This window comes from Dermacentor albipictus, chromosome 4, assembly GCF_038994185.2.
Source record: "Dermacentor albipictus isolate Rhodes 1998 colony chromosome 4, USDA_Dalb.pri_finalv2, whole genome shotgun sequence".
Taxonomy (NCBI): domain Eukaryota; kingdom Metazoa; phylum Arthropoda; class Arachnida; order Ixodida; family Ixodidae; genus Dermacentor; species Dermacentor albipictus.
This window is the reverse complement of record NC_091824.1, coordinates 50,567,321-50,580,638: the sequence shown is the minus strand read 5'-3', so window position 1 is coordinate 50,580,638 and position 13,318 is coordinate 50,567,321.

The window sequence follows — 13,318 nt, the reverse complement described above, 5'->3', positions numbered from 1 at the left end:
TCATTTGAAGACGCCGCGTCTACCCTTCGACCGGAGCCCTTCGCTTTCTTTGTTGCTAGGATTCTTTTTTTATGGCGAATGTACACTTTGCAGTTCGTTCATCGATTAGGCTGCTTTATTTAGATGTCGTCTTACTTCAGTTATGAGGGCAACTGAATGTGTCGCCTATACAGGATATTGCTAGCAACGCCTTTAGACGTCTCTTTTTTTGGATTTTTTTCTCTGTGTCTCAAATCTTTCCCAAACAGCGTATTGCATCTGCTGTAATAAGCTATAAAAAGATAATGAACTCTGTTCTGTCACGTGACCAGGAAACTGGATACTGTTGACATCAGTAATGCATAAATAAGACAAACGAAAAAAATACAAGCAGAATCTCCTCTAGGAGTCGTTTAAGTATGCGCAAGCATTGCGATCCTTGCTTGTATTGATCAATGCTTGTATGTTTGTATCGGCACATTTCATGCCGTGCTGTTAAATACATAGTTTTCTGGAAGAGTCACTTGTAGAAATACGCTACCCTTGAATCAAGCGCTGTACTATTTGTTTTGTCGCTTAACTGAGTGGTCTGTCGTGTTAAGATTACAGTCATTAGATCGGCAACTAAGTCGTGGCTGACCGCACAGGAATAGAGAAGCAAGGAGCAGGGTGTCAAACAAAAGACAAATAGTTGTTTTTGTAGCCAGTTTCCACATAGGTAAGGTACCCTAAGGCAAATGGTACTCCAAGCATTAACGCGGAGACGTTTCTTCTTTTTTATTGCCTGCCATTCAAGTCACACAACACAGAAACCATCCATGCAAATTTAAGACATGCTTCCATCATTTGCAACTGTAAGAATGCCACCCGATATGGTTGGCAAAGATTTAGTAATATTTATGCATGCGCAGCAGCACTTCCACTTTAGGTATCCAGGCTAGTGTGTATAACTGAAATGTGTGCACTTGTAGGAACCGTGGCAAGGATTCCACAAAGCATTCCCGTGCAGGCCATGCGTCAGTATCAGCATGTCTAACAGCCATGAGAGATCGCCAGATGCAGGCCCAGCAACATTGTAGCGTCCAATGTCATCCCATGCTCATTTTCTTCTGAGAGGTACCGAATATGGTGATACATGGAAAAAAGTTTTCCTACCAGGCGCATCGTAAGACATCTCAGACAATTATAAAACCCGCGCATCCCGGAATTCCAGCAATTTAGGACAACATCCTTGATTATTCTCTATTTTCTGCAGAAAAATCATTGTAAGGCGCACTGAAGCGTCAGACTTTCCAACCACGTTTTAATTGTCAGTCCGCCAATATGCAAAATTAAGAAAAAGCTTTTCATGCCTGCTGGTACAATTACATTTTACAAGATTTAAAATGCTTTGGCGTGAGCCTATACGGTATAGCGTACAATACAGAGAAATCGGCAAGATTGTGCGAACGATACCATAGTGCAGTTTTTTTACATGACACACTGCGTATATGCTCCGCTGTAAAAAGGGTAATATAACAATATAAATATATATATATATATATATATATATATATATATATATATATATATATATATATATATATATATGGGACAATTTTCTAAGGGCGACCGCGAACGGCTCCATGATTGGTTACAGAAGACCGAACAAACTCGATCATAAGCATGCCAAACTTCACTTCAAGGACATTTATGTTAGAAGCATTGTTGGCATCACCTAGATACATGACTGGATTGAAAACAAGTCTTCTGAGGAAATGAGCTAGTGCAAGCCCATCATGTACAGGTCTCGAAAGATTCTAGGCAAAAATTCTAGGCAATTTTGCATATTTTTACAGGTCCAATGTATAACTTATAGCTTGTTTAACACCCTGCTTAATAAGAAAACAGAAACAAGTAATAGTGCGTACGTTGTAGCATGAGCAGACATTGACATGTCTGCAACTTTTCGTCCTTTAGCTTTCTCACGCAAAGGTATCATTTCTGTGTGGCTGTATTAGTCGCTATCGCTGAAGTGTTCAGGGTGATGCCCCAGCATTTCACTGGAGTAATTGGGCATTGTATATTCATAAACGCGTTCGGTGTACCATCCTACTCTATGTGCCAAGAACCCAGACATTTGCTTCAGTGATTATATTGCCACTTGCTTTCCAAAAATCTTTAACCATATCAACTGCTTGCCGCACACACTGTCACTCAGTACTGACACTGCCATTAACACGTAGAAAAAAAATGCAGCAGAAGCCACCTCACGATGACCGTCGCCTGCAACGTGTTATCAATGAATCACTGTGGTGAAACAACGTACTGCCACTGTCGCAATGAGTTACGCATTAGGCGCGTCCTCCAGCGGGACTCCTCTTTCGCGTTTTCCTAAAAACGATGGGCCCGATCTAGCAGCGTGCCACGTAGCCTGGGGTGGCATGCGAAATGCATGGAACACTAGTGCGTGCGAACGCTGAGGAACGTGTCATGCGACAACCGGGCCCCACTCTCGCGCTTATTTCTGACACGCTGTGCTACCTATAGTGACACTACTGAGAAGTCCGAGACGACAAGTGGGGCGCGCCGATGCCTGCGGATGCTGGGAAGTCTTGCCTCACTTGCCGTGCACTCAGTGGCACGTAAGCAATGCCTTCGCGTCTTTTTCGTCATTGTAGAGCTTCCAACTCCCCGTGGCGCATACCTAAGCTACCAAAGCTGATGTCAAAGACGTTAATTCAAGAGCGGCGCATATATATGATCCCGGTTCTGAGGCAACAGCAACAACTTACTCGCACATTCCCGCTGACAGAAGTTGGCATGAAGGAGGTTCGTTCAAAATCAGCACAGACCGAATTGCAGATACGCGGAGCTCCAAGTCAGCGTCGGGGACTTTCTTCCAAAAGTGTTGACTGTGCAGTACCCTGAGTACGGTGACCCACGTCGGCATGAAAGAATCTCGTTGAAGAGGGGCACTTATGTGTATATTGGTATCTGCGCAGTGCCCCAAGTTGATCCCGTACTTCATCTAGAACTCTGTTACCTCAGTACAGCGTCGCGATGCGCGAACCATCCGAAGATTGGTTACCCAGTGAGCCAGGTACGCGGGAAAACGGTTATATAAAAACATAGATACGTAGAACAGACGCATATATACATACAAACGCATAAAGACAGCTCGGGAAAGTACGTGAAGTACTGTAAGAGTTCTAACCCCTAAATAGGGGACGGAAGCTGAGAAGGGAACGACGCGATCGGAGAGAAGTGACTGCAGAGGATCAAGCTTAATAGAGGTAAAGTTTATAGGCCCCTAACTCCAACTTTACTGGTGGTAACTGCTGGCGGCTTTCTAGCATGATTGGTCGCTACAGTGCAAATCGGCACCGGATATAATGCAAACCCGAGGGCGGCACGCAATCGACGCAAGCTCCGATGTGATTTATAACACTCAGCGAAGCTGCCGCAATTTCCTTCTTTCCTTCCCTCCTCTCTCTCCCTGTTATCTTTGTTTTCCCCTTTCCCATTCCCCCGGTGTAGGGTACGTAGCCAACCGGACGTTATTCTCGTTAACCTCCCTGCCTTTTACTTTTCTCTTTCCTCCTCCCCTACGCCATTGTAATCACGCCATCGTCGAAATTTCATCGTCTTTCTTCCATTGTGATCCTGCTTTCGTTGTTTCGCCATGGCTGTCGTTACACTCTTTTCACTCTTTGTAGAAGTCACTGCTTTGTCTCTTCAACATCGTCAGGTCACCATTGCCACGCCGTCATCAATGAACAGACACCCTCCCTCCGTGGAGTATTCTGTCGTCACCATTATGTTGCTTTCATGCCGTCGTAATTATGTAGTCGTAATCAGGACGACGTCATTCCACCATCATCATACGGTTATCTACACATCCTCACCATATTTTCATCAATGTCATCTTGTACTCATCATGCAACCCTCATCATACAGTAGTCATCATCGCATTATCCTACTGCTGTAGTCGCCATGCGGTAAGAATCATTCCAACATCGCTATTTCATTGTCGTCATGATTTGATGTTCGTTCTTTAATAAAAGATGAATAAGGAATAAAATAAACCACCGAAGTGCCAGCTGTGTCAATGATAAAAATAAACTCCAACCAGTGAATAGCCTATACAATAAACGAAACAAACAAAGAAGAAACCAACAAAAGGAGGGAAAAAAAATAGCGGAGGAATGGTTTATCGTTCAACTCTACGAATACTGCTGCGCAAGATACCGTATGTCACATTTAACGCTATCCAATTTGTCCCAAAAGAAAACTATTAAAACATCGCATCACATGACATGATTGTAATACGCATGGTGTTTGATCCTTACAGACGTGAAGACCGAACACCGTAGGTATTAATATTGTATCCTGCACTGTGGTTTAAAAACATTTTTTTTCTTTGAGTAGCTTGGCCAATGTTAGATGGGAAAGCTTATAATGCGTGCTGCATCGGCGATGCACAAGCGCCCAGTATTAATAAGTGTTTCCAAAACAGTCGTAGCATGTACAGTCACCGTATAAAAAGCAGAACACGGTGAATAATAAGCACATAAAAATATACTGAGAGTTCGTAAAAACGTGCAGAAAGGTACCGCGCGAAACGGGCACAGCCAAATGTGCACAAGGTGAGCCCGTTCAGAATGCATCGTATTTAAATAAACGACATAAAAGTCACTACTTGTCATTGGGTGAATAAAAGCTGTGACAGGATAGCAGGTGTTACACAAAAGCGTTTCGGGTTTTAGTATTCCTGGAAATTGTGGACGGCTTCCTCTTGATCCTATGTAAGAAGTAAAGTGTGTCGGTGACCTCGACGTGCAGTGAAAGTATGAACACATCAAAGCTGTAGTTAATGCACAGGTTTATAACGATGTGCAGAAAGAGGTCAGCGCTGAATAGGAGAGATCACTTTTGCCTGGTCATCAACCCGCGTGACTTCACTGGATTTTTATTTTATGGTAGGCAACAAACGCTTGACATTTGATATAGAATATTCAATGGCGAAAATCTCCACAACCTTCAGTTTGCAGGTGACATAGTCTTGTTCAAGAACACAGCGAATGAATTGAAACAATTCCTTGAGGACTCTCACCGAGAAAGTATAAGAGTTGGTTTGAAGGTAATCATGCGCAAGACAAAAGGAATGTCCAATAGCCAGGCAACGGAACAAGAATTCGTAGCCTGCAGTCAGCGTTTAAATTCTGTGCAGGAGTACTTTTATCTAGGTCGATTACTCTCAGGTGACCCTGATTATGAGAAGAAAAAATTCAGAAGAATAGATATTGGCTGCAGTGCATACGGTAGGCATTATCAAATCCGGACTGAGAGCTTACGACTATTATTTAAAAATTGTGTACAATCATTTCATTCTACCGGTATTCACATATGGGACAAAAGTGATCTGTCCTATTCAGCGCTGATCTGTTTTTGCACCTCATTATAAACCAGCGTATTAACTACAGCTTTGATATGTTCATACTTCAACTACACGTTGAGGTCGCCTACACACTTTACCTCTTACACATATGGGGTTCACATAGTTGAATGAAATGAAATGCGCGGGCTAACAGAGTAACTAGAAAGCAATTTACCTGTACAAATAGCGGTTGAACCAAAACTGTTAGGCGTAACCTTAGGGATAGAAAGACAGCGATATGGATCATAGGGCAAACGTGAATGACCGATATACTAGTTGACATTAGGAGTAAAAATAAAGTTGAGCAGGCGATGTAATGCGTAGGGCAGCTAACCGGTGGATGATTAAGCTTACGGAATGGACATTAAAAGAAGGGAAGCACAGCTGAGGCTGGCCGACAATTAGGTGAGGCGATGACAGAAAATATGGAGGCACAAATCGGAATCATCTATAGCACAAGACTGAAGGTAATTGGGCAATGCTGGGAGAAAAATTCGCAATGCAGTAGACATTAAAATGGGATGATAATGATGACGATAATGAGGAGGATGATTCCTCATCAACATTCCGAAATAGGAGGACTTCAGAAAGGGACAGACACCGGCGTTGTTGTCTGCCACCTTTCTCCTGGCGTTATCTGTCCATTTTTCGCATCCTATTATTGTGCACTGCTTCGGCTCAACTTCCGTTAGTTATTCACACCAATCACTGCTCACGAGGGGATAACCAGCCGCAGTTATCGCGGGCACCGCTGTACACGGAATCCTCCGCGTTCCAGCACTGCAATTTGCTACATAATAGGGAAAACTTCCGCTATATCATTTCAAAAGCTGCCATGTCTGCTCTTAGGTAAAAAAAAAGTAAGGAGATAGAAACTGGAGCTGGACACTACGGTCCTTGTGATTTGGCAAGTAGGAAGCCTACCTCAACTAGTAAAGTAATGTGCTGTAGTACTTTTGTGAAACGCCAAGTGCTATAGATCCAGAGAAGGTCCGTTAGCCGACCGCACCTGCTGATAATTTCAGTCATGCGCACATGCCGTTTAGTTACTCTATGTGAGCGCGCGTGTCGGAAAATACCTTGAATGTTATAATTAAATATTTGTTTTCATGAGTAAAACGCTAAGCATATTTTTTGTACTAATTCAGTGGGCTGACAAGCACTGAAGTGATTAAGGAAGAGACACATTATATACATTAATACATTATTTAACGAAAGGGAGAAATCTCTGACAGACGGAGCGCTTACCATACCACTCCAAATGCAGAGAGTAATATATCAAATGATGCATTCCTGTGCAATGCATGAGCACAAAGTGCGCACAAGGCACCCAGTAATCGCTAACATGATTGGTTAAGAGGGAGGTCTAGCTGAACAGCTCCTATCTAAATATGCGGTAAATTAGACGGTAGTGTAATTGCCAGTAGCGGCAACGTCAAATTTGTCGCACTACAATAAAATTCAAAATGTAGGTACCTTTGCAAGTGAATACTTCATTTGGGCCGTCAAATGTTTAAGAAGAATTGTTAAAAATCAGAAGCATTCTGAAAACAAAAACTATTATGTTTACAAATCTGTAACTAAACAAAGAGAAATGATCTCACAGTCACGTTAATTGCATCTAGTACTATATATAAAGCGCACAAAACTGGTGTGTTATACATGGATCATAAATACACCGCTAATAGATGACCGAATGTTTTGCAAAACCAACGTATGCATTATAACAAATTGGCGTCAGATATAAGATATTATATCAAATGTGTCCGCTTTGTATGTCCGAAAGCACGTAGTTTACAGAAATTCGACATCTGCTATCGATATGAAGATACTAGTAAACAACGTGCCCCTTTATCCTTCTTCTTCTTCGTCTTCTTTTTTAGTCTCACAGATTTCTGTCATTCTCAGTGAAAAAATTCAGCCCCTCAATCAAAATTATGCTTCCAACGATCACCTTAACAAGACTTCTCACTCAAATGCAAGAAGGGTATTTAACATCGCCAGGGAGATTGTCTCAGAAAAGCCGTCCTGCGTTTTACGTGTGTTTCAATGGGCGGCCTAGGAGTTGGTTCCGAGCTGAAGCTTCCTCTTAAGGCCCCTGTTTCCAAAAGTAGCTACGAGCGCTTTCGTTGCGCTGGACGCACTATTGCCACTGCTCTAACGTCCAAGTATGAAAAAAAGATTTATAGGCTTGGTGTTCTAAGTGTCAAAATAATTATGTTACTAGAAGACATGTCGTACAATGGAGTGGCTCGTAATTCGAGAGGGCCCCGGTATAATTTTGATCGCCTGGTATTTCTATAACGTGAACCAAAAAGTGGTGTACACGGGTGTCCTTGCTTTTTTTCATTCCGTCCCTATAGGAATTCGGTCGCAGCGGCGGCGTCGAACCCCCGACCGCTAGCTCAGCAGCACAATGCTGCATCCACTGCGCTACCAAGCTGGGCTCCGCAAGTGTCCTCTGATAGTGTTCGGTTAATGTTTTTTTTTTTTCAAAGATAGCATATTTGTGTTACCTCTGCATTTACGTGCACGCTGTATCTTAATTACGTATCATTAAACAAATTGTCCTTAAAGTGTCGTCGCAATAGCGAAATTTGTTAATCAAGCTCGATACGGCTAATACAGAAAAAAAAACAAGCCGCGAATTTCCAATTGGTTACCGACCGTAATGGTACTATTTTTTTTTTAATAGCTACAACGCGAGTCACATCTGAATGTTCTATCAACTGGAGAGCCTGTAAGTATTGAGCAACTGGTGTCTGTTAGCGCCTTTATGTGACCACGACAGTAATGAAACAAACAAAAAAATAAACAATACGTCACGAGAGGTACGTATAGCGCTGGGCTTGCCGAAAGAGATAAATTTGGTGCCACAGCACCGCACGCAATTTTTTTTTCAATGGGACGGGAACATTTTGAGACTCATGAAACAAATAGTTGCTTTGACCACCTAACTCGGACAGTCATCTTGTAGACTGCCCAAAAGCAAGACATTCTTATTCAATGACTGGAAATCACTGAGCAGAATTCATCTTCCCCGCGCATACGATAATGCGCTGGGGCCGAATTTGCAAAGCTTTTTGTTCCTAAGGATTCTTCCCCATTTGTCAGGTGCTCTTGCTTATATGCGTAGAATTATAATTGGCCAGAAGTTTCTCTTGCGAATAATTTTATTGCAACAACGTTTTGTGTGAATACGAACGCTCGTGCTTATCTACAGAAACCGCGGCTCTACAGCAGCATAATCATTTGGTTTTCCCGGCTTCCCTTGGTCTTTCTCCCCGAGACTTTCATGAAATGTTCTTACATTCAAGGCAACACGAATATTCGACAATCTGAAAAGTAAACTTTCGAATCCAATACGAATCTAATAGAAAGAACTACTCGATGCGTTTTCGATAATACTCAGAGAATTGTGTTCAGAGATTTGTACACGTCCGTTTTACAAGTGCAGCCACTGATCCTGTAGTAAAATCAGACGATGGTGCATCAGAGCTCCTGCAAAAGTATTTAAAAGCGCCATTTTATGTAAATAACCAACATGTTTGCGAACTGAAAGCGAATGACCGTTACATTCGCGCTCGGTCGGTTTACGATAACAATGCCATGCGAAAAATAAAAAAAAGCGTTCCTTAACTCGAAGACAGTGAGGCTTTCATCCGGATTCCCAAGATTATTCATAAATGTGCCATAGCGTGCCAGCCGCTGCGCCAATGTTTTCCGAGTCAATAGAAACGTCATTGTTGTCTTACGGCCCAGAAACCCAATTCATGCACGTCAGGCCAGTCGCTTACCGTGGGGCTACGTTTTGAGATCAAAGGCCACGTAATGTATACATGTAGGTGCACTCCCATGCAGACGACAGCCACAGTCTTAGCGTAAGCGGCCCGATAAAAGCAATTTACTTGCGCATTGAACTTGCTCTTTAAGTGAGGGCTCGCTCAACGCGAACGCAGGTTTAACTGTGTATAGTCTTGCTCTGTGACAGTGGACGATCATGTTATCTTTTTTTTTTCAGAGAAAGGGAATTTAGTGAGGACCGAAATAACAAGGAAGCGGGGATTGTTCGCACTCGGGCCTCACCATTCACGAAGGTGTACTGCTTGTTAGCCATGTCGAAACTGTAATGCGCCTATGCATTCGTTAGCTCTAACAAACGAATGTCGAGTGGCTTAAGCTGCAGCGTAGTCAAGGCACCCTGTCAACTAGGCGTTCAACTAGGCGTTCCCGCTCAAATTAACGAGTTTTCGCCGGAACGTTTCCAGGTGCTATGCAGCTGCCTGTAATTTTATAATTACCATAAGTCCAAAGAGAATCTTTAGCGCGAAGCTTGTGTGCTCGACAGAGCGCACACCAACTTTCCCGGTCTTTCCGACGACCTAAATTAAAATAATAGTAAAAGAATGCTAAATTTTAAATCGATATAGACGCCTTCGCGTAACTGGAACACGCACATTTGTGTGCGTGCGTGCGTGTGTGTGCCTGTGTGTATGTGTGTGCATGTACGTGCATGCACGTCTATGCATGTACATGTGTGTGCGAGTGCGTGTGTGTGTGTGTGTGCATGCGTGCGAGTGTGCGCGTGTGTGTGTGAGTGCATGCATTTACGTGTGTGCGCGCACGTGTGTGCATGCATACATGTGTGTGCGCTTGTGTGCGAGTGCGTGCGTGTGTGTGTGTGTGTGTGTGTGTGTGTGTGTGTGTGTGTGTGTGTGTGTGTGTGCATGCATGCGAGTGTGCGCATGTGTGTGAGTGCATGCGTGTACGTGTGTGCGCGCAAGTGTGTGTGTGCAAGCATACATGTGTGTGCGCTTGTGTGCGAGTGCGTGTGAGCATGCGCGCAAGTGTTTGTGTGCATGCATACATGTGTGCGCGCGTGTGTGTGCGTGTGTGTGTGCGTGCGTGTCTTAATTTTTCAATGAAGGAAACATTTGACGAATTTAACACTCCCTATTTGCGCATGAATTACGCGACATAATGCTTTGGTCGTCTGTAGATAAATCTAAGAACTTACCACACATTGCGAGCACACTATTGCAACAGAAGAGAGAAATACAGTCTTTCATAACACGCTGGAGATCTTAGTCCGGCTGCTCAAGGCCTGTTGCAATAAGAGCTATTTTAGTGTTCAGTTTTTCTTGCCTCTTGTCTACGGCTTGGCGTGGGTGGTTGGTTTCTCGCCGGACATGTTTGTGGACACATGTATATAACCTATATGTGCTCTCAATGCAAAAAGGGGAAACACGGGCGAATATATAAACTCGTTAGCTGACAGCCAAAATAGTGCGAGCAAGTAAACCTTTTTTGCGCGTGCGTTCAAATAATGTCGGAACAACCGCTCCTAAGGTACAATTCGGCTATGCACGTCATGTTATTTATACCCTTAATTTATATGAGCATGTAACGAGATTATAATGCAGTTCTCTTCTATATGCTTATTATTTATGCACACTTAGTTCTTTAATTATGCTATTAAGAAGAAGCTTTAGCTCCAATGCTCCTATATGAATACATGTAAAAGGAGAATTCGCTTTTCTCGGCAACCACTGCACAAAGTTTGGTGAGATTTATTCCATTTAAAAGAAAAAACTTACGAACTAGTGACTGTTGGTTTAGAATTCTTTATTTATGAAGTCAACTTTTTATTAAAGATTTGTAAACATCGAAAATTTTGAGAAAACTAAATTATCATGTTTACAACTCTGTCTCTCAGCAATGATAAATGATACCACAGTTATGTGAATTGCACCTAATAGTAGATCTAAGGCGGACAAAATTCATATGTTACACATGAATCTCGAAAAATTGAGTAATATGAAGATAGAGCTTTGCAGAACCCTTGTACACAACGTAACGAATTTATGTAAGATATAAAATGACCTATCAAATTTGTCCGCTATCAATGATCTAATGGACGCCGTTGACAGAACCAAGATATCAGTGCGTTACGTTTTTTCATTCTTCTTTGTTCAGTGTTACAATGATGTATGTACATGTTTTGGTATGTTTTTAATTGATAATTGACATTTGTAATTTACGTTGCTGTATGTACCCACTCCTGCTTGGGCCCGAAGAGGGCCTGCAGTATTTGTAAATAAATTAAATATAAATCTGTTTTTGATGCAAAACTATTCATTTGTAAAGTTCGTGCTTCCATTCTTTTTTTTTCAAACTTTCGAATTTTTCTAAATTCTTGTAACAACATTCATGCCCTAAATCGAAATTTTCCTTCCAAGAGAGCTTAGAATTTAACTTTCTTTCTCAAATGCAACAAGTTTCGTAAAAATAGGTACGGGGCTTATCTCAAAAACGCGCTTCAGCATTTTACATGTATTTGAATGTGCCGCGTCGGAGTTGGGCCCGAGCTAAAGCTCGCTCTTAAAAGCGAAACTTTTATCCGCAAACCTCTCCCGGTTTTGTGACCGCGGGTGCCACGGCCTGGCAGCTCTTTCTTTTTTTTTTTGCCAAATAGGCCACCCAAATAGGCAGCGGTGGCGCCAGCCGCGCGGGAGAAAAAAAACAATAAAAAGAACCAGAAAGCTCCCCTTCGTGCATCCGCCAGCAGCAGCGGCGGCGTTACATACATTAGCCTCTCAACAATGCCTGAACAAAGCCTTCCGTGTCACTTTGTGCAGACATTCAATAAACACAAACTCGTATTTAGAACCTCTATGCACTCACACAATCTTTCGATGTATACGGACTCCAACAGGCTAGATCCGGTGCATTTCTTTGTACTACAAACCTGTAATTGTCCCTTGTCCACAATTTCTTTCAACTACTGTAATCTATGCTTTATTATGTTTAGTTTGGACAGCAGTTGCCATTGCAGTCTTTGACTTCGGTTTCTCCTTCGGTATAATAACATCCTGTAGCCTTTGTAATCATCACAATAAAACCAATTCAGGGGCTCTCCAGCGTAAAACTATTCCAGTCTCCTTTCATTCCCATCTCCTGGCGTCAAATTCGCAGAACTGCCGACGCAAGCATCGGGCGGTGACTCGCAGCGTTGTTTGAGCAGGCCAATGAAACACTCTCCTCGTTTATAGTAGATCACTTTCGTCTACTGCCGAAACGAATAGCTGACTGTTTGCATTAAAGCTCATTAATTGGCTGACCTTAGACTAGAAGCATGCAGAAGTGGAGAGGGTTTCAGTGGGGCCCGGGCTAGCGCAGTGGAAGTAAATAAACTGATGTGGAGGGTGGTGCGGGCGTTTGCGATTGGCCCGCTTCTTCTTGCTCGTCTTTAGATATCTGTTAGAAAATCGCGGCGGCGTCCAATGGGACGGTAAAAATATAACTTAAACAGGTCATCAGAGAAGGGAATTGGGCGAAACGATGTCGTCTACAGGCTGAAAGGGCTCTACACTGCCAGACTGCCACGCAAGCGTTTTTACTATACGCGAATAAATTCACTCGCCCCGGCAGCTCCGAGGAGCTAGGGCCATAGCAAACGGTGGGCAACCATCATGTATTCGTTTCGGAGCGGGCAGTATGCGGCTGTTCTGAAAGGAATTCTTTTTTTTTTGGCATATTTGTGCATCATTAATGCGTACGCGTCACTATGTCGCGATGAGTTTTGGTCATTTCGGGACGCAGCGTGACAGACAGGCGAAATGTGCGCAGCCCAAAAGCTTTTGACCCATTCTGGACGGCTGATGGTGAAGAATGCGTGTGATCGGAAATAATTATTTTTCTTTAGTTCTGTCTAATCATACATATTCAGTGTTCACACGTTATATCAGATGAGGACTTACCTCGGTTTTCGTGACATCACGTGACAAAGAAGCAAAGCTGTGGTTGCCCGAATGAAAGAATCTTGACCGATCATGTGGAGCTTATTGCAGAAGGGAAATAGAAAAGTTTGGAATAGCTTCACGATATAGGGCACCCCTGATTCTGATTCAACTATCGCAA